The sequence below is a fragment of the Nerophis ophidion genome, linkage group LG04 (assembly GCF_033978795.1).
Source record: "Nerophis ophidion isolate RoL-2023_Sa linkage group LG04, RoL_Noph_v1.0, whole genome shotgun sequence".
NCBI lineage: Eukaryota > Metazoa > Chordata > Actinopteri > Syngnathiformes > Syngnathidae > Nerophis > Nerophis ophidion.
This window is the reverse complement of record NC_084614.1, coordinates 56,445,966-56,469,699: the sequence shown is the minus strand read 5'-3', so window position 1 is coordinate 56,469,699 and position 23,734 is coordinate 56,445,966. Positions and strand designations below refer to the sequence as shown.

The 23,734-nt window shown below is 39.3% G+C and overlaps 1 protein-coding gene across 8 annotated transcripts in view; it reads right to left on the bottom strand.

The window, feature by feature from the left end:
- LOC133551610 (neurexin-2-like) overlaps positions 1-23,734 on the bottom strand; it is a 439,020-nt gene that overhangs the window by 256,370 nt on the left and 158,916 nt on the right. The window lies entirely within an intron of this gene.

Genomic DNA, 23,734 nt, shown 5'->3' with positions numbered 1-23,734 from the left:
GTAGATGGCAGTCATACATAAGAGATACGTGTAGACTGCAATATGACTATCTATCTATATCAATCAATGGCAGTAAACAACACAAAATATTTAAATGTTCCATTGAGAATATAAAACATTACACACGGCGCTCAAAAATCTTGCAACATTTTTTTAGTAAGACTTTGTCTATGAAGCCGTACCGCTTGATGGAATTTGGCGCATTAAACATATAAGTATTATTATAGTGTGTGTATAAGGACCGCAAAATGGCACCTAATAGCAGACATATTACCTGGCATTTTGTTTCGCAATATTGCGCAAAAAAAACTTTTCTAACCCTCTGGTACCTGCTGATGTGTATTTGGGAGCTGCATAAGTGCTGACAATGTGCGTGTGTCCGCAATTGTAGTCCGTGCTGACACCGCAGTCATAAGCTTCTTCTTTTTCTCTACCTTCTTATGTGGCATTCATCCTCCGCTGTTGCCATTTCTAAAATAAAGTAGCGTAAAGTTCTTACTTATATCGGTCAGCAGACTAACTATCAAAGTGCTAAAAACTGTAGTTGGTTTACATAATTCACCCACAGAACTTTAGTTATTATAGGGTAACGGTTGGAGTGTTTTTCGCAGGAAACATTTCCGGCGTTGATGTCGCACTAGTGAGCCACGAATGAGGAGATGCTGCTCCGTTATTTATTTAAATAAAGTCTGAATGTCATTAAAACAGTTAGCTCCATCTTTTGACACTTCTTCCACTCCCGTCGTTGCACGCTAAACCGCTACAACAAAGATGACGGGAAGAAGACACTGTTGAAGGTGAGCCACGTAAATAAGACTGCCCACAAAACAGAGACGCTCAGAAAGCTACTTAAAAATGGTCAGTAAAACATCATGTGTGCAACACTTTGACCAAAGAACCACCTTTACATGTTATGTAGACCACAAGGAAGTGCTTTAAATTTAGAAAAAAAAAAATCATAATATGACCCCTTAAATGCGCCTCATAATCCGGTGTGCATTTTGTATGAAATAAGACCTGACTAGACACACTCATCGACAGTGGGCCTTTTAATCCGGTGCGCCCTATGGTCCGAAAAATACGTTACTCCTCTTGGCGACTTGTGTTGTAATCAGCTACTAAAATCAAATCTAGTGACTTTTCCTGGTGATATTGGAGACTTTTTTGTGACTTGGAGACTATAAGGTGAAAGCAAGCTTGATGAGGATGGTAACGGCTGCTGCCGGTCAGCTGGTCCTGCAGCTTTGCTCCCGCCAAAAGGTACATGCTAGCATGAATGTTAGCTACAACCACAAGAAGCAGAGAAGAACACTATGGTGGCAAAGTTTACTGAATCAATGATTTTAACAAAAGTAACACAGTTAAGTTAAACATATGGCTTTGCTAAACGGACAGCTACTGCATGTAGGAAATCTAACACCTGTGAAGACCAAATCCTGCAAGAAGATGTCATTCATATCTCTCCAAGGTATACCTTGGAGAGGCACAATTACCGCAAGGATGAACCAACTGTACGACACAAACAAGAGCATCAACTTGCAACTACAGACTGAATGTGAATTTATTTTGCTTCCTGGAGAGCGTCAGATGTCTGGGGGGTGGAAACATCATGCTTTAGGGCTATTTTTCTGCTAAGGGGACAGGACGACTGATCCGTGTTAAGGAAAGAATGAATGGGGCCATGTATCGTGAGATTTTGAGCCAAAACCTTCTTCCATCAGTGAGAGCTTTGAATGGTTGACCAAATACTTATTTTCCACCATCATTTACAAATAAATTCTTTAAAATTCCTACAATGTGAATTCCTGCATTTTTTTTTTCACATTCTGTCTCTCACAGTTGAAGTGTACCTATGTTGAATATTACAGACCTCTGTCATCATTTTAAGTGGGAGAACTTGCACAATCGGTGGCTGACTAAATACTTTTTTGCCCCACTGTGTATATATATATATATATATATATATATATATATATATATATATATATATATATATATATATATATATATATATATATATATATATATGTCTTGATTGGATTATCCAGAGAATAGTGCTCGATACTGTGGTAGAGCGCAATATGTAGGTGTGGGAAAAAATCACAAGGCTACTTCATCTCTACAGAACTGTTTCATGAGGGGTTCCCTCAATCATCAGGAGATTTTAATGGAAGCATTCACATACAATGGTTTATATAGGGCACAGAGTGGGTGGGTACAAGCAGGCGTAGGGTGTGGTGATTGGCTCATGTGTTACCTAGGAGGTGTTTCCGTCTGTGGCGGCATGTTGAAATGATTTCGCTGCGCTTGTTGAGGGATGATAGATCTGGATGATATATAATAAACAGTTTCTCTTTTAAGCATAGGTTGCATCTTTTATTACCACTGTTGTAAGGTGTGCTGGATGCAAGAATTTGCCATGTTATTGAATATTCAACATTATTGTCTTTGAGGTTCCAAATGTGTTTGCTGAGTTCTGTAGAATTCCGCAAAGTCTGGTTTCTAAAGGAGGCCTTGTGATTATTCCATCTTGTTTTGAACGCTCCTTCGGTTAATCCTACGTACGTGTCGGATGTGTTAATGTCCTTGCGTATTACCTTCGCTTGGTAAACGACTGATGTCTGTAAGCACCTTCCGTTGAGAGGGCAATCAGGTTTCTTGCGACAGTTACATTGCTTATTGGTTTCAGAGTCGTTTAGTCTGGGGGTAGGCAGTCCTTTTGCAATTGCTTTGTTGTGTTTTGAAATGATTTGTTGCATGTTATTCATACAGCTGTAGCTCAATTTAATGTTGTTCTTGTTGAATATTTTTCGCAGAAACGTGCGAACTCGTTGGGAGTTTCCTCCTCTCCCAGCTTGCTAGCCTCAACCTGAACCTTGGTATTTACCGTGATGACGGACTGGCAGTGTGCCGCGCCTCGCCAAGGAGCAGCGAGAACACCAAGAAGCGCATATGCCAAATCTTCAAAGAAAACGGCCTACGGATCAGGATTGAAGCCAACAAGCAAACCGTCAACTTTCTCGACGTCACGTTCAACCTGAGAAATAACAGCTACCAACCATTCACGAAACCCAACACAACACTCCAATACGTGCACCATGACAGCAACCACCCACCCACCACCACGAAAAGAATACCTACCGGAATTAATAAAAGGCTATCGATGCTGTCATCAAGCAAAGCTGAATTCGACCAAGCAACCCCCCCGTACCAGAAAGCACTTGATGAAAGCGGATACAACTTCACCCTCACCTATGAACCCACTCCAGGAAACCAACCAAAAAAGAGCAGAAAACGAAACAACATCATCTGGTACATTCCGCCATTCAGCAAAGACGTCTCAACCAACATCGGCCGCAAGTTCCTCACTCTGATCGACAAACACTTCCCCAAAGGCAACACCCTAAGAAAAATATTCAACAAGAACAACATTAAATTGAGCTACAGCTGTATGAATAACATGCAACAAATCATTTCAAACCACAACAAAGCAATTGCAAAAGGACTGCCTACCCCCAGACTAAACGACTCTGAAACCAATAAGCAATGTGACTGTCGCAAGAAACCTGATTGCCCTCTCAACGGAAGGTGCTTACAGACATCAGTCGTTTACCAAGCGAAGGTAATACGCAAGGACATTAACACATCCGACACGTACGTAGGATTAACAGAAGGAGCGTTCAAAACAAGATGGAATAATCACAAGGCCTCCTTTAGAAACCAGACTTTGCGGAATTCTACAGAACTCAGCAAACACATTTGGAACCTCAAAGACAATAATGTTGAATATTCAATAACATGGCAAATTCTTGCATCCAGCACACCTTACAACAGTGGTAATAAAAGATGCAACCTATGCTTAAAAGAGAAACTGTTTATTATATATCATCCAGATCTATCATCCCTCAACAAGCGCAGTGAAATCATTTCAACATGCCGCCACAGACGGAAACACCTCCTAGGTAACACATGAGCCAATCACCACACCCTACGCCTGCTTGTACCCACCCACTCTGTGCCCTATATAAACCATTGTATGTGAATGCTTCCATTAAAATCTCCTGATGATTGAGGGAACCCCTCATGAAACAGTTCTGTAGAGATGAAGTAGTCTTGTGATTTTTTCCCACACCTACATATATATATATATATATATATATATATATATATATATATATATATATATATATATATATATATATATATATATATATATATATATATATATATTACGGGTGTAACGGTACGTGTATTCGTATTGAACCGTTTCGGTACGGGGGTTTCTGTTCGGTATGAGGGTGTATCGAACGAGTTTGTATTCTAAAATCTTAACAAGCTGCTCTGCTTTCTGCCTCTGTCTGAGCAGTGAGCACCCAGCATTGTCCCGCCCACACAACCATCTGATTGGTTAAATACAAAGCCAATCAGTAGTGCGTATTCTGAGCGATGTAACAGCCAATCAGCAGTGCGTATTCAGAACGCATGTTGTAAATGCTTCATTGTCGATCAGACATGTGTTTAGCAGCAGACATCGTACACTCCCCAAATTATAAAAAACACTTTCCAGTCACAACTGTTACAAACATCCCTATGAGCCCTTTGACATTCTAGAAACTTAAACTGCAGTTCAGCTCGCTCACAGTTCTGGCTTGAGGTGATGTGAAGGCTAATTAGCTTTTAGCGTTACATTAGCTCATTTTGCTGTGTGTGTGTGTGTGTATGTGCGTGCGTGCGTGTGTGTGTGTGTGCGTGCGTGCGTGTGTGTGTGCGTGTGTTAGGGGCAGCAAAGCCCTCTCTGTCTGTTATTTCACTTGAACTAACATGAACTCCATAGATTTCAGGGATGAATAGTCTCTCCTATTGCAATTGTACTATTTTTCAGCTATAGTTATATTACTCATTAGTAATGTAGCAGCCTAGTTTTGAATAGCAGGGTCCCTGCTATCATATGTTGATAAAAATATAACATTTACATAATAAAAGTCAACTACAGGCTTCCCAAATGCTGTAATAAATTAAGCATGATGAGTTGACTTGAAACTGTTTAATGTTGCACTTTTTATATGTAGAAGAAAGGTTTTATCATTTTATTCAATCAAAGCAACAACTTGAGGCAGTTTAATGTGGATTAACGTGGGCAGAATTATTATATTGTTCCCAATGTTAAAAGGATTAAGCCATTGTTTACAAATTTGGTAAATAAATAACCAAAAAATGTATATATATTTTTTTTCTTACTGTACCTAAAATGAACCGAACCGTGACCTCTACACCGAGGTACGTACCGAACCGAAATTTGTGTGTACCGTTACACCCCTAATATATATATATATATATATATATATATATATATATATATATATATATATATATATATATATATATATATAAATATATAAATATATATATATATATATATATGTATATATATATATGTGATGTGGCGCAGTGGGGAGAGTGGCCGTGCGCAACCCGAGCGTCCCTGGTTCAAATCCCACCTAGTACCAACCTCGTCACGTCCGTTGTGTCCTGAGCAAGACACTTCACCCTTGCTCCTGATGGGTGCTGGTTGGCGCCTTGCATGGCAGCTCCCTCCATCAGTGTGTGAATGTGTGTGTGAATGGGTTAATGTGGAAGTAGTGTCAAAGCGCTTTGAGTACCTTGAAGGTAGAAAAGCGCTATACAAGTACAACCCATTTATCATTTATATATATATATATATATATATATATATATATATATATATATATATATATATATATATATATATAAATATATATATATATATATATATATATATATATATATATATATATATATACATATATATATACATATATATGTATATATTATTAATCATGTGTTTAATATTGACTGTACATGCTCCTTTACCTTAACCACGGATGATTACCAGAAAGGCGGCACACGTTATTATACGGTCAGTGATCAGGTCAACACATACGTCAGTGCAAAGAGTAAGGAGACACACCGACTGTTGTACGTAAGGCAAATTTAATTTTAAAATACAACCAAACAGGACTTTAGACACAACTGGTACAAAGTTAGGAACAAATAAAGTATGTGCATTTACCAGTAAGTAAAACATACAAAAACAAATGTTTGTCTGTGACATTCGGACTATAGGATTGCATTAGTGTCAAAATATCGGGGTCTTTTTTTTTTTTTACGTTTACTAAAATTATGCAATCAAACATTTAACTGCGAATAATCATATTTAATCCAAGTGTGGTTAATCTGATTCAAAACATGTATTGTTAGACAGCACTATTATTTATAAATTTTTATTAGAAAAGAGACACCATTTTCCCTTAGAGTGAGGCATTTACAATGCAGGTTATCAAACGCGGCTTCTTTCTTTCCTATATGTTAGATCCAGGAAGCCGTAACCATGATGGCAGAGAAGTCAGAACGCCGCAAACATCTCTTCCAATCCTAGTTTGGCACCGGAGGCTACATGGACTCTGCTCAGGTTGGCAAACTCAATTAATTTGGTTTTAAGAACACTAAAATGGTGAGCTCAATTACCGGCTGTGCCCACTGGCCCACTATTGTATCAATCACATCACAAGAGACAGCCGAGATGAATTGTAAAACAGGGGAGTAAGAAAAAAGAAGGATGTTCTTGTTGCCATGACAATCTTCCCAGTTGTAACATGCATTTCTTCGCAGATGGAACAGCTCCTACTGCATGACAATAGGTTGAAAACATTAGAATAGTCTACAAAATCTAAGTGGATACATTTTGTATTAAGGGCACGCAAATAGATGATGGAAGTTCAATCATTTAAAAATGCATAACATGATGTTTATTAAGTATCCCAGACTTTATATGATTTGAAGGAAGCAGCTTCAGCATTTTTTGGCTGTGCGAAATTAAAGCTGTCTGCCAGTGTTCAGGTTTAATGATCTACAGCGACTGATTTACAATTCTTCATGGATAATTATCATTTTGATTAGGCGACTCCACCGTGATAAAGGGCCTCTTTAAAAACTGACTCGTAATGTAGCTTCCATGAGCTGAGGAGAAGGTTTTTCCTTTTCTTTTTTTTAAGTGGATTTAACATGAAAACACTTTTTTTGCTTGGAGTAAACATGAACAGCAGCAATAAATCACAGTTTTACACAGGATTTCATGCCACTAATCTCCTCATTGTTGAAAGCCAGGAGGATAAAAGTTAAGGCAGTGATGTGACACGCTCAGGTGTCTGGTCTCGCTGGTCATTCTCTAGTAGTGACAGATATTGATTTTTTTTGTCCATCTTGTGGTAAAACCTTCAGTATCTTTAGCTTTGAAAATTGGCTGGCCTGTCTTTGGCTTGATGGATACTGACCGTCAAATAAAAGGCCTTTGTGGCTCTAAATTGATAAATGTGGCTTTTTTTTTTCATTTGTAACCGGTAACAGCTCAAACAGATATTTACCCACCTCAGATCAAACTCAAACTTTTTCCCCCAAGTACCAACATTTGGCTCTACAGGTAGCACCAAAACGATCAACATTATAATACAGTTGCATAGTAGGCTCAAGTCTTCATTAAAAACAAGGCAGATGTTTTACTTAATCAGTATATTCAATATTTCTGGCCACTGTAACAGTTTGAACGGTAACATTGTGTTTAAACACAGGAAAAACAAATACTGTATTTTAAATAAATGATTCTTCGGCATACCACTAGATGGAGCGCGCGTACCACGGTTAGAGAATATCTGCCTGCAACAGCTTGCATGTCGGAAAAAAATCTTAAATTCTTCGTTAACGTCGGATGTTAGAAATATTAGTGCTGTAAAACAATTACTTTTGTAACCCTTTTGAATTTTGATTAATCATAGACAATCGCAGTAAACTACTTGTTTGCTTAACCTAAAAATACACACCATTAGTTTGACACAAATGCAGTGTAATTTTGTCAGAATGTTAAATCAGAATATATTTTCACATGTTTTTCTTGAATGCAAGTAATCGATTTGCTCAAAACTTAGTAAGTGGGGGTGTAACAATTGATCAATATGTTGCTATATCAATTTATATTCCAAAATTTTAAGTAAATTGATCCGTGCTAGGCAATTTCCCTTCCGGAAGATATGTGTCGACCCAACAATCGATTGATTTTATCGATTCTAGAAAAACGAAAACAGTGGATCTACTTCACCAAACTTCATAAGAAGTGTAGCCCTTGTAATAACTAGAACGTTAAACATTATGTCAGTTTGCCCGTCTGTGGTGTCATCAAAACAAAAATGGCGACTAGCTACCGTGGTTGAGAAATGTCATAACAGACGTAAACGCCACAAGACAATATCAAAAGTTAGAACAAAAAAACATTCAGCTACAACACAGACAAACCACACAACACACTAATATAAAGCTGCAACACAACTTTAAAAGGTGGCATATGAAGTAATGTGGCCAGAAATGGTACTGCAATCACGGTCCAAATTCTGTAGTCCCCTCCAACTCTCCATGACTGAGGTTGCCAGATATGCAACCGAATCCGAAGATATTAGCTTTGTTAGACAAACAAACTGTATTGGACACTAAAGTTTATATACGAAATGTCCATTTCCATTTATTACAAGTAATAAGAAAACGTAAATGCCCTACTTGCCTATCAAGGAGGAACATTTTAAAACTTCTCCGCCCGATACAAATCCTCGTTTTGTTCCTGGCTTTGTCATGAATTAGTTGAGAATCATAATGACGCCTTTTAGATTTACTAAGGTCTGACATGTTTAGTAACTTTACCAGTGGCAATAGCTTGATAAAAAGGGTGGTATGTAACAGGCAACCTGGATGTGACACACTCAAATACTTTTTAATTTGTGAAACAGTGGAGGACGGTGCATCGAAATGAAAACAATAACAATAATTTCGGGGTTGCAAATCTAATTTTGAAATGAGCATATGCCGGCTGAACTACCTTTATACAGGTATTCGAAAATATCATTATTTATTAATGCCTTTTGACATATCAGGGCCATTTAATGATGACTTGACATTGAATTATTACATGTCAAAATACAAAAGACGCAACAGACAAAACAGAAGTGATAGCAAAGTAAATTACGGCAACACAGCGACTCCCGAAACACAAGAAGAAGTAATTTTATCAGAAACAAATACAAGAGACGGATAAAGGAGGTTATGGAAATTAAGAAGCAAGGGGCCAACACCATCAACAGGGATGAGGGAGCATACATGCTTCCTTGCACTGTCCTTCATTGGCAACGATTCTGTATGGCCGGGTCGGAGAACTTTAAACAATCAATCAATCAATCAATCAATCAATGTTTATTTATATAGCCCTAAATCACCAGTGTTTCAAAGGGCTGCACAAACCACAACACAAACCACAACGACATCCTCGGTAGAGCCCACATAAGGTCAAGGAAAACTCACCCCAGTGGGACGTCGGTGACAGTGACAATGATGATTATGAGAAACCTTAGAGAGGACCGCATATGTGGGCAATCTCTCCCTCCCCCCTCCCCAGGGGACCGAAAGCAATGGGGGGACCGAAAGCAATGGATGTCGAGCGGGTCTAAAATGATACAGTGAAAGTTCAATGCATAGTGGATCCAACACGACCGTGAGAGTCCATTCCAAAGTGGATCCAACACAGTAGCGAAAGTCCCGTCCATAATGGAGCCAACAGGAAACCATCCCAAGCGGAGGCGGATCAGCAGCGCAGAGATGTCCCCAACCGATACACAGGTGAGCAGTCCATCTTGGGTCCCGACTCTGGACGAGCGGTCCATCCTGGGTCCCGACTCTGGACGAGCGGTCCATCCTGGGTCCCGACTCTGGACAGCCAGTACTTCATCCATGGCCACCGGACCAGACCCCCTCCACAAGGGAGAGTGGGACAGAGGAGAAAAAGAAAAGAAACGGCAGATCAACTGGTCTAAAAATGGGTCTATTTAAAGGCTAGAGTATACAAATGAGTTTGTTTGAGTCTTAAATGCTTCTACTGAGGTAGCATCTAGAACTGTTACCGGGAGGGCATTCCAGAGTACTGGAGTCCGAACGGAAAACGCTCTATAGCCCGCAGACTTTTTTGGGGCTCTGGGAATCACTAATAAGATTTCTTGCCGGGACATATGGTACAATACAATCGGCAAGATAAGCTGGAGCTAGACTGTGTAGTATTTTATACGTAAGTAGTAAAACCTTAAAGTCACATCTTAAGTGCACAGGAAGCCAGTGCAGGTGAGCCAGTATAAGCGTAATATGATCAAACTTTTTTGTTCTCGTCAAAAGTCTAGCAGCCACATTTTGTACCAATTGTAATCTTTTAATGCTAGACATGGGGAGACCCGAAAATAATACGTTACAGTAATCGAGACGAGACGTAACAAACGCATGGATAATGATCTCGGGGTCACTAGTGGACAAAATGGAGAGAATTTTAGTGATATTAAGGAATTGAAAGAAGGTCGTTTTAGTAACACTCTTAATGTGTGACTCAAACGAGAGAGTTGGGTCGAAGATAATACCCATATTCTTTACCGAATCGCCTTATTTAATTGTTTGGTTGTCAAATGTTAAAGTTATATTATTAAATAGAGGTCGGGGTCTAGCAGGACCGATAATCAGTATTTCCGTTTTTTTGGCGTTGAGTTGCAAAAAGTTAGCGGAAATCCATTGTTTAATTTCATTGACACGCCTCCAGTTGACTACAACTGTTGTTGGTCAGCTTTAGGGGCATGTAGAGTTGGGTGTCATCAGCGTAACAGTGAAAGCTAACACCCTATTTGCGTATGACGTCACCTAGCGGCAGCATAGATGCTGAAGAGTGCAGGGCCAAGGACCGAACCCTGGGTAACTCCACACGTTACCTTAACATAGTCCGAGGTCACATTGTTATGGGAGACGCACTGCATACTGTCAGTAAGATAGGAGTTAAACCAAGACAGGGCTAAGTCTGACATACCAATTCGTGTTTTGATACGCTCTATTACAATATTATGACCGGTAGGAGCCCACGGGGAAGACCCAGGACACGTTGGGAAGACTATGTCTCCCGGCTGGCCTGGGAACGCCTCGGGATCCCCCGGGAAAAGCTAGATGAAGTGGCTGGGGAAAGGGAAGTCTGGGCTTCCCTGCTTAGGTTACTGCCCCCGCGACCCAACCTCCGATAAGCGGAGGATGATGGATGGCATCGAAAGCAGCAACATAGATGACACATCAGAATCCATCGTTAGCAATAGATCATTAGTCATTTTTGCGAGGGCTGTCTCCGTAGAAAAATTCACCCTGAAACCGGATTGAAAGGTTTCACATAGATTGTTAGACGCTAGGTGTTCAATTAGCTGCTCTGCAACAATTTTTTCGAGGATTTTTGAAAAAAAGGGAAGGTGAAACACCGGTCGGTAGTTTACCATGAGGCCAGGATCAAGGTTAGGTCTTTTAAGGAGAGGGTGAATATCCGCTTTTTTGAATGCTAGTGCCAGAGGAAAGTGATAAGTTTATAATATTTAGCACTGATGGACCTAATAATACAAAGAGCTCCTTGATAAGTTTCCCAGGAAGAGGGTCAAGTAAACATGTTGTTTGTTTTATTCCATTTACACGTTGTAACAATTCTTCTAATGTTATTTCATCAAAACGAGAGAAACTATTTTGTAGGGCAGTATCCGCCATATATACAGTCGTATATGTGTTAATGTAACCCAGTTGTAGCTGGTACGCATTGTCTTTAATCTCCTTTCTAATGAGTTCAATTTTCTTATTAAAGAATTTCATAAAGTTATCTGCCGAGTGGTTGGAGCTACTGGAAGGAGTCCCTTGTTGGGTTAGCGATGCTACCGTACTTAACAAAAATTTAGGATCGTTTTTTATTAAGGTGGATGAGATTTGAGTTATATTTGGCTTTAGCTAAGGTAAGCATGCGTTTATAAGTTATTGAACTATCACTCCATGCTTGATGGTAAACCTCAAGTTTAGTTGCACGCAATTTGCGTTCCAGCTTTCTACATGATAATTTATGAGCTCTAGTTTCTTCTGTAAACCATAGGGTACGCCTTTTTGGAGCCTTTTTTAACTTCAGCGGTGCTATACTATCAATGGGTGTAGTTAAAGTTGTTAGTGATGTTATCAATAGAGCCCACATACTTTGGGAATGGTGCCATTACCGAGGGCAGTAGACCAGCAAGAGTTGTCGTTGTGGCAGCATTAATGTCGCGGGTGCTATAGCAGTTATTATTATTATTATTAGCTTGCCGAACATGAGTCTGAACCTCCAATTTTATAAGGTAATGATCGGACATTACTTTAGTATACGGGAGTATCATAAGTTTGGAAACGGTGATACCCCTGACAAGCATTAGGCCTATCGTATTACCGTTGAGATGCGTGGGTTAATTTATTATTTGTGTAAGACCACAGCTATCAATTATAGTCTGGAGCGCCACGCACGGTGGGTCCGATGGGGTATTCATATGGATATTAAAGTCCCCCATTATAATTATTTTATAGGCGTTCGTCACTAGATCAGCAACGAACTCTGAGAATTCATTGATAAAGTCCGAATAGGGACCTGGGGGGCGGTAGACAACAGCCAGGTATAGAGGCAGCAGTGTGACAGACCTCATAGTAAGCACCTCAAACGATTTATATTTATTATTTAGGTTAGGACTAAGGTTAAAGTTTTCGTTGTATATTAGTGCGACCCCCCCACCCTTTTTAAGGGGACGGGCAATATGCATATTCGTATAGTCAGGAGGAGATGCCTCCTTTGGTGCAAAAAAGTTGTCTGGTTTAAGCCAGGTTTCGCTGAGACCGATGACGTTAAGATTGTTGTCTCTAATGACCTCATTAACCAATAATGTTTTGGGAAACATTATCTTATGTTTAAAAAGCCCATATTATAGGTAGTGGGCTGTTTTAGGGAGTTTTTGATCAAATTATCCGTAGTAGCAATATTTATAATGTTGCGTTTATTATGCGTAGTGCACTTAAAATAATTACGACAATATCTAGGAATTGATATGACGGGAATTTTCCGATTGTTTGCTTGGTGCTGCGATAAACTGAACGCATCATAATTTGCCACCTCAGTAGATGCATGTCCAACTCTGACACAGTCATGGCAGAAAAAACTTGTTCTAAATTAACTGACTCCTCACCCGGACTAACATGCTCGCGTCTTCCATTTAAATCCAGCTTCAGGATGGAAGAAAGCGGTGTCCTGTGAGGATTAGCCTTTTGCTTTGTTGTTAGCCCCGCTCGGCATCTGCGCTTCTGCTTCCGATCACACCGCTTACGTGTCTTTCGTTGACGGTTCCCGCTGGTACTATACTCCGCTGCGTCAAAGGCCGCTGGATGTAGCCGGCGAAGTATTCCCATGCTAGCGAGGTGGTCCAACGAACACGCATCTTTCAGTCCAAAACGGCCCGATCTATCCACATCCAGAATTGTCAGGCGGTCGTAAGTGATCACGGAGTGTCCACGCTTTAAGCCAGCCATGAAATTTGCAGAATTGTGCGGTATTTTTTTGCCAAATATTCTCTTTCTACCAGCCCGTCAGGGCGCCGCCATCTTGCCATCATCAATCTACTGTTAAAATGTTGGCTACTGTATTTTTATTAACATTTGCCTGAATATTATAAATGTGAGCATAAAATTATTCCACTTGTTAATTCAACCTAAAGGGTTGCTGCACTTTATTCAAATAAGATGCAAATTATTTGATAATTAATTGCAAATTAATTAATTGTTCTTTACTTGCTTGTTTGTATCCATCATTTATTCATACATCATTCAATACATGAAATAACAGTATCCACAATTTATTTCAAATTCAAACTGCTTGATTTATTTTGTGTTAAAACGTTACTAAATTTCAACTCACTGAATTGTTTCGGATCCTATCGTTCCAAAAAAATGTGATTGTCCCTGAATCGTATCAGCAACCAAAAAATTGAATAGAGTCGAATCGTTGTTAAAACCAATCGGTACAACTCTATTATTAAGGTATAATCTTAAGTCCTGTGTAGAAACAGTGCCAAAAACCTTGTGCGTAAAAACGACACTAAACCACTCAGACTCATTTGGTGTTTTTTAGCTCATTTGATTATTTCCACCCTTTAGCTAATTAATCGATTATGTAATGTCATAATGCCAGAGTCGCAAGTGTGAAACCCTCACAATGCTGTCCAATGTGTGTGTTTTTATTTTCATATGCAATGATATAATTAGTTATGTTGTCTAAACATTAGACAACATAAAGATTGACCACCAAGATAGCTATGGCATTGAAGAAGGACCCAGTCAAGAAGATCATTCGTGGGGGGCCTTAACCCAGACACTGCAAAGGACGTCATTGAGGACTACTTTAAAACATTTGGAGAGATTGAAACAATTGAGCTTCCTCAAGACCCAAAGACTGAGAAGAGAAGGGGTATTGTATTCATCACATACCAGGAAGAGGCTCACGTGAAGAAAGTCAAAGAGAAAAAATACCACACTGTCGGTGGAAGCAAATGTGGTTTCTTCAGAAGGGACCTAGTTTAGCGGTAACAGTTCGGACCCTTGGATTGGCTCTAACCAGGAGAGAGAAGGCATTTAAAATGACAAATCAGAAAGGAGAGGAGTAGCTGGGTCATGTATTCAATGCCGGCCTCTAAGTGGCAAAAATGTGAAATGTTGCACGCGTAGAGTAAGAGAATGACACAGAAAGAGGAGTTGCGAAATGAGTCTGCGAACACAGGGAGGCCACATATTTTTAAGCGCAAGGATGTTGACACTGTTTTGACGGCATACCCATCAGGGAGGATTTTAAAGTGAAATTTTCCAGCGAGCACACCAGTCGATGTCTCCTTAATCATCTTTACACTGACGTATGCATTAATCTGATTACTGTTTGGGTAACAACTTGCGCCGCTATTCACGGTCTAGGTAAAGAAGCATCCACGCTCAAAAATAAGTGTGTGATTTATATGAGTTTGTACAATATGTTTTTTACATTTCTTACCTTTGACAGCCAGAATAAATATACCATTTCAAAACTAAAATAAACTTTTTATCGATCTAGCAGACATTTAAATTTGCCCCAAAACCTTTTACTAGGAAGAGTTTGTTGTACCCCATGATAAAGCCAATGAAGTAGAGTTGGAATATTGAGGTTCATTTGTGTCTTTATTATAAAAGCTTTTTTTTGTCACTGAATTTAAGCAACTGAATTTGTTGCGTTTGAATTTTGTGAACTGATTTATTTTACACAAATTATACGGACAATATCTTTAAAAAAAATTTGTTGGCAAAATACGTGTGTTTAAAAATTCAGTGCATAAGAAGTAATTTTTTTTTTTAATTAAATGTATATAAATATATTATTTTAAAATTCAGTGTAAAAAAAATCCCAAACTGAATGTTTGGTTGGTCTTGAAACACGTTTTGCCGCTCATCCGAGTAGGCTTTATCGGTTTGTGCACATAAATTTAGATTATTCAGATCTAGTCCAGTGATTGGTGCTAAAACCCTCAATATTTGTACTCCAAAACAAAAACAAAAAAACAGGTGTGCGTGCCTGGGGAAGGATAATTCCACCCTATCGTAGTGAGAAAAACAACTGTTTTGATGCAAACCAGCAATCCTCCTGTCAAAGCCAACAACAGTTGTTGAAGTGTAAATTACCCTCGTTAGCTTTGAGTTGAAGAATGATCGCTGTAGATCGACTACTACCAGTCCAAAAGCACCCGTAAGCATTCCATTCAGTTGTAAACAAATGGTACAAATGGGAATTTAGTCACCTTATGTGACCAGAATGTTTCCAACTTCTGTTATTTGTTGGAGGCTAAATTGCAGTCTTTTAGGAATGGTTGAAAGGAGGGTGTGGTATGTGGGAGACAGGTGGTGTCACAGACAATCTCCTTTGTTCAGGGATGGTTTTTCAACCTCGACATAGGTGGCTCCCCCTCTCATCTTTCGTACCATCCGTCGTCCTTGTCTAGAATCTGTACATTTTTGTTCTCAAAGGAGTGCTGTTTCTCCCTAAAGTGCAGGTAGACTGAGTCTCCGCCTGAAAAGTTTGCCCGTCTATGCTAGACCGTGGTTGTTTTATTTCCCCTATTATGAATTATTGACCTTCATCATTACACTGGATAATATATAACAGATTGTTTTTTGTGGCTGTGGAGTGTCCGGTCATTAGGATGCACCAGTCTCTGTCTCAGGGTGTTGCCTGGTTTGAAGTGTACTGGGATGTTGTGTTGGTTAAACATTCTGCTGAGTTTCGCAGATAGACCTGATACATATGGAATTACAAAATGTTTGTGTCTGTCATCTTTTTCCTCCTCATCCACTCTGTTCTTGTTATTTCTAGAAATAGATGCACTTTTCACAAAAGACCAGCTGAGCTGACCACAGGTTTTGAGGCCTTCCCTCAAATGCCTATGCTCTTTCTCTATGGCCTGCGGGCTGGTAGGAACATTATCAGCTCTGTGTTGTAGGGTTCTGATAACACCCAGTTTGTGTTCCAGTGGGTGGTGTGAGTCAAAAAGTAGGTATTGATTGGTATGTGTGGATTTTCGGTAAACCCCAACATGGAGGACCCTGTTTTCTCCAATATACACATCACAGTCCAAAAAAGACAACTTACTGTCTTTGACATCCTCAAGTGTGAACATGATGTTCTTGACCACAGGAAGGACGGACGGCACAAAAAGAGTGAGGGAAGCCATCTACGCCAAGGTTGAAAAACCATCCCTGAACAGAGGAGGTGGCCTGCGACACCACCTGTCTCCCACATACAAAACCGTCCTTTCAACCATTCCTATAAAGACTACAATTTAGCCTCCAACATATAACAGGAGTTGGAAGCATTTGTTTACAATCGAATGGAGTGCCGAATATTTAGGACTGGTAGTAGTCGTTCCACAGCGATCGTTGTGCCAAACAATATCTCAATGCTAACAAAGGGAAATTACACTTCAACATCTGTTGTTTGATTTGACAGCTAGGATTGCTCGTTTGCATTAAAACAGTTGTTTTTTCCTCACTACAATAGGGCGAAACCATCCTTGAACAGACACAACCTCCTGGTTTTTTTTTGTTTTTGAGTATAAATATTTGGGATTTTGGCACCAACTGCTGGACTATAGCTGACCAATCGAACTCTATGAGCACAAACTGATGAAGCCTACTCAAATGAGCGGAGAAACGTCTTCCATGACAAACCAAGCAGTCCAGTTGAGATCGATTGAATGCCCTGAGATGACAATGAGCTAGATAAATGAGAACCTTCATGGACAGTGTATAAAAAATGCTGTGTATACAAATGCAGTATTTTAAAGTTCAGTGTATAAAATGTCAGTGTTTTAAAATTCAAGGTAAATAATTCAGTGTACAAAAATTTCCTGTGTCAAAAAGCAAGACCCATATCCGGTAAATTAAGACTGAAGCAATCAATTCTTTCTCAGAACCACCAATGAGGTTGTCAAGTTTGAAGTCAGATACCGGGTCTTGCAAAACAGCATGAAGAGGCACCTAACTGGACTACCTAGGCACATACTTGCCAACCCTCCTGAATTTTCCAGGAGATTCCCGAATTTCAGTGCCTCTCCCGAAAATCTCCCGGGACAACCATTCTCCCAAATTTCTCCCGATTTCCAGCAAGACAACAATATTGGGGGCCTGCCTTAAAGACACTGCCTTTAGCATCCTGTCTCACCTGAAAAGGAGACTATTATTTATGTCTCCGTTATCCATAGGTTTATCTTTAACCTATAACACGGTGGCGGAATGGATATAGTGTCTCATGAACGGTCAGAAAAGCACAAGGCGGCGGCAACGCAGCACCGGTGGTAGCCCAGTATTATGGGCCACCTTGCTAAATGGAGACCCAAAGGTGTAACATATGCCGAGACAAAGATGGCTATGCTGATAGCTGCAAGAAACATCCTGTTCTCATTTGCAGATGTTTTCAACAAATCCGTGAAGGATGTTCTCGGATTCAGAGATCGCTCGCCAGTACTCAAATGGCAGAACACAGCCTACTCAAATAGTGAAAAGTAAGGGTTGTTTTGTTTTTTTAAATAAGCAGCAAGTACAGTACAGTTAGTAGAACAACTGTGTTTTCATTACTGTGTACTGTACTATATATATGTATATATACTGTACTATATATATGGATATATAGTACAGTACACCCCCCAATCTTCCGAATTCGGAGGTCTCAAGGTTGGCAAGTATGCCTAGGCATAACTCAACATATTAAACATTAAATGCGACCCACTGGATATTTTCAAAATAATGATTCCAGTGGTTGGAATCTGCACTTATGAGTGACATATGGGTTACTATGGTAACCAAACAAAGGCAGATTTCAACAACAAAATTCTGCTGAAAAGTGCCATTATATTGAATATGTGGATGTTTTTTTTACACTTTGCGTTTGAGTTTTGCCGTCTTTGTTGCATCTTTGAGGCTCTTTCTCAATTATAAGAGATGTTGACTGGCATCACTAAATGGTCCCTAGTGTGTGAATGTGAGTGTGAATGTTGTCTGTCTATCTGTGTTGGCCCTGCAATGAGGTGAAGATTTGTCCGTGGTGAACCCCGCCTTCCGCCCGAATGCAGCTGAGATAGGCTCAGCACCCCCTGCAACCCCAAAAGGGACACGCGGTAAAAAATGGTTGGATTAATTTTTAAATACTGAATTTTTAAACAGAGAACTACTCCACAGTAGTTAACTGCACAGTAGTTAACTACATATCTACATAACAGTTAAAAATAATACACTTGCACTAGTAATGTAATAAAACGGCATCAATAACAAAGACATTTCTTAAATCAAAAATACAAACTGAAATAATGTTCCAGACACGTCGCTAGGCTTGACCTTAATTTTAACTGCCCCATTGACCACTAAAAATTAAAAGTATAAAATAAACCAACCACACTCTAAAGGCTGATTGAAAGAAACTAGTATTGTTCCAAATCTGTTATCTTTATTAGTTATACGTCAGATGGTGAGTAGGGTGAGCAGTTATAATGTATTTTTGTTTTGTTTCATCGTTTTTCTTTTTGGTTAGCTTGGAAAAAATCAAAACACTTTACATTGTTTCCTTAAGAAAAAAAGAGTTTTGAATTGCGTTCAACCTAGGGCTGGGCGATAATGTCTTTTTTTTAATATTGCGATATTTTTAGGCCATATCGCGATATACGATATATATTACGATATTTTGCCTTAGCCTTGAATGAACACTTGATGCATATAATCACAGCAGTATGATGATTCAATGTGTCTACATTAAAATATTCTTCTTCATACTGCATCAATATATGCTACTTTTAAACTTTCATGCAGAGGGAAATCACAACTAAGTCAATTGACCAAAAGTATATTTATTAAAGTTATTAAGTAATGGCACAAACATTCAAGTCATTTCCAAAACATAAAGTGCAAGATTGTCAGAGACATTTTAAGTGTCGAATAAAAATGAGTTGCATAATAGGAAATCAAATAGTATTCGTCCTTCACTATGTAGTAGTTTACTACGGTTAATACATTCTCTTCATTCTCTAGCGAGTGACTTTTCAAATGATGTTACATATTAGCAGTAATGCTACTTTTTATAGCAACGCTTTTGCCCTACACTTGACAAATTATGGTTGTCTGTTCGACATATTCCCACTTGAAGCCTAACCACCGCCAGACGATGGACCCCCTGATGTTTTTATTGGGAATTAGGTCTTCCTTCATTTGTTACCAGATCTGCACCTTCTTTCTCGTACGGCTACGTTAATAGCTAACGTTAGCCACGCCGCTACCTCTCTGATGGGCGAGGGCGTGTATGTGACGTATGAAGTGACAGTTGTGACGTATGTAAGAATGTGCGCCTGCTTGTCTGTAAGGAGAGACAGGAAAGAGTGAGAAGAGCCTGAATGCCGGCAGCTAAAAGCTACTGCATGAGAACGTATACTCGAACATTACGATATAGTCATTTTCTATATCGCACAGAGACACACCCACAATATATCGTATATATCGATATATCGCCCAGCCCTAGTTCAACCTGAACCGGCTTTACAGACACCACACTATTGTGTGTGAGCATGTGTGTTGCACGCACATCAGTATGCAGCGGCGTCATTAATAAGGATCAGAAAAGGAATAAAATGATTTTGTCTGCCTCAGTAAAAGAGAAGACGGGAGAGGGCGAGAGGTGGTAATTGGAGGAATTCTTGTCTGAAATGCACTAGCGGATGTAATAAAATGTTTCCACCAGCATTCTCTTTGGAGTTAAAGTTGTCCATATCTACATGTCAGGGAGGTAACTTATCTGAGGCGAAGGCAATTTACACAGGGATCAAATGCAAGGCTGAAAGCATAAGTGACGTGGCAAACATCGAATATTCCTTGCTGAGGAACTCTGCGGAAGTGAGCCGGTTATGGAGGAGAATGCACGTTTACATTGTGATTAATTTGGCCAGCTGGTATTATACTGCTGATGGTGAATTAGGCCTTCTTTTGAAACGCAGGACACATCGCAAGACCATGATTAGTCAAATTGTGCTGCAGGTGAACGTTGACTTTATTTTTGCACACTATATTTTTCCCTCCATGAATGTCGCCCCTGGAATTAATAACATGTTATCAAAGATTCGCAATTCCATAAAGTTCCAATGTGGCGGAAACGATCACAGGGGTGAGACTTTGATGTTTTAAAAGCACATCTGAGGTAAGAATTTAAGTTGGCAACTTGCAGCCCAAGGGAGTTCTGCATGAATTGACACAATTTATGAGCCTGAACGTGTCGCACACGCTCACCATTTTGTGTGCCCACAAAGCATTGGCACAAAAGAGGCAGTAATTCAGGAGAACTTGGCGGGATAGTGTGTTGACGGTACTAACATAAAGTCTGTCAGAAGATATTTTACGCATGCAACTTATTTGGGCACAAGATCTTAATAGGTAACTGAATTTTGACGAAAAAAGCAGACGTTGTGATGAGTTTTTGAAATTAATGCGTATGCTTAAAATGATCAAAATACGTATGTATTGAATGTGATTTTTAATGTGCCCGTTACTACATTACATATATACTTAGGGCATTCATATAAAACCTTGATGGAGGTGCTAGGATGTTTTTTAAGGGCCTTTATAGGCAGAATAGAGAAACTCCATATAGGCTTTTTTGATCGCATTTATTATTTATAATTCATTAAAAAATATATATCCGGCATGTCTTTAATAATGTTTGTTAACGATAGGAAACATTTAAAAAAAAAAAAAAAAAAGGAATAATTCCCTTTTCACAGGAAGGACTTTTATTTACAGTAGTAGTAGATGCAAGCATTAGATTAGATTAGATTAGATAGATTAGATTAGATAGTACTTTATTCATTCCGTCAGGAGAGTTCCTTCAGGTAAATTACAATTTTCAGCACAATCCCATTCAAGATCAGACAAACATTACAGGGAGACAGAACAGGATCGCTGACGGGTCTGCCGGCTTCCAGCGCCCCTTACAAAAAAAGATGAAATACAGGTAAACAGGGGGGGGGATAGAAGATTAAAATGAAATAAAAAAATCGGTCTTAGCCTGGGCCTTGGAGAGGGGGTGCAGACTGAGGCCAAGGGAAAAAAAATAAAATAAAATAAAAGCATGTGACAGGTTGGAACATTATCCATCCATCCATCCATTTTCTACCGCTTATTCCTTTTGGGGTCGCGGGGGGTGCTTGTGCCTATCTCAGCTACAATTGTGCGGAAGGCGGGGTACACCCTGGACAAGTAGTAGATGCAAGCACGAGACAAGTTGGAACATCATAAATGTAGAAAAATATAATATCATATTAGTGTATACTGGCTTATTTTTTTCAACTGGAAATTGTCAAGACTTGGACTATGACTCGGATTGTTTCTTCGATGCAAAGGAAAATTGGCACGAGCCAGTCGTGAATGTGAGTACATTTTTATTTTTAACACTATAACTCAAAAAAGGCAAAAAAAATGCCACGCACAATGGCGGAGAACAAACTATACTAATGAAAAAACAAAAGAATAGTACAAAGGCTACAAACTATAAACATGAAACAAACACTTGCACTGTGGCATGAATAACAAAAACTTACGTGGCATGGACAGCATGATAAACAGAGTAGCATGGTATGAAGGTAGATGAGGAATATGAAGTTGCCAGGCTGAACACTCGGCAACTACAGGATTAAATAATACTAGTGATAATTACAAACAGGTGTGAGGGCTGAGGACAGGGGCGTGACATGAGGGCAAGGTGAAAATCAATGAGTAGCTATGGTGATAAAACAAACAAGGAAGTGCAAACATAGGAACCGATTGTTCAAAAAACAAAACCAAACATGACAAAAACCAAACATGATCTCATGGGCGTGACAGAAATTCCCGGTGGAGATTAAATCAAAAAGGGCTGGGCCTCGGGGAGGGCTTCGGCACATAAATAAGACCGCTCACAAAATGGCGCAGTCCGGAAAGACAGTCAGAAAGCGTCTTGAAGATGGTCTGCAAAGCAAAATCTCTGCAAAATGTTGGCCAAAGAACCACCTTTACATGGTATGTAGACAAGTATCACGTCAGGAAACACTCGGTATGCCAAGTACCACCATAATGACCAAAATTAACATACAGTAGCGTAGTAGCCTTACATATTCATAAAAAATAAGGCAGAGCTTGTTTTTAACAAGTATAATTGGATAATGGGTGTAATATTTGTCTTGGACCAGATGCAGGTCCGAAGCAAAGAAAGACCGGCGGGAGAGAGTTTTTTTCCGACGGAATTTACTTACAGAGAATCATAGAAACAAAACTTTTGAAAGTCTGTGAAAGTCCTTAGTTGAACTCTGTGCATTGATGGAAGGAGTTTTAAGTTCAAAGGAAAAGTCAGTTTGTGCCACGGCCAATACTGTCCCAGATGAAGGTTGGTATTGTTCTGGACTATTTTGCCAGTTGTGTGGAATACAGAGTTATTGTTAATCAGTTTGGAGGGCACTAATGCAGCGTGAAGAGGTTTGTGTACGACTGTATGCTTTATTATTTGTATTTATTATACTGTACCTGCTTCATTCTCTTTCCTCGTGCTCAACGGCTTAATTCGTTCAGGAGTCCGAATTAAGCCAGCATATTACATTTAATTAGCTACCTTCTTAAATAAATCTCAGGTTGTTTTTTTTCTACCATGGACACACTTCAAAATATTCAGTTCTTTTAATTTCTGAAGCACATAAACAGTCTCCTCTTCATTACAAATATTGCTTATATTTTTTATGAATGATATCTGCTTTATGGTTATAAATCCTGCGTGTTGAGACCGGTGCATGCGCAATATGAAGGTTCCCCTTTGTTCCACACACACCTACTTGAGAGATCTGGTTTCCAATCGCATAATCCATGTGTGTTAGTCCAGCTGTTCAAAAACCAAACACGATCAGATTAAGGTGTTGTCAACGTACTGACTGTGTAATAAATGTTTCTGCAAACATATTGGCAACATGCTGACAAACAGAAACGAGTAGAGGTCATGACAACCCAGTTTATGACAGATTGAGAGTTGGAATCTGATCAGGAAATGTCTGGATACAGCGATTTTATTCAAGAAAATGCTAACTTTTGGAACCATATAGGAAAAACATTTTATAACAGTTCCAATGGCAAATATTTGTTGTTATAATTTTATTGTATTTTATTCATGAATAAATGCACAGCAATAGCAAGTTGTGTCTGTACTTGAGTGAAG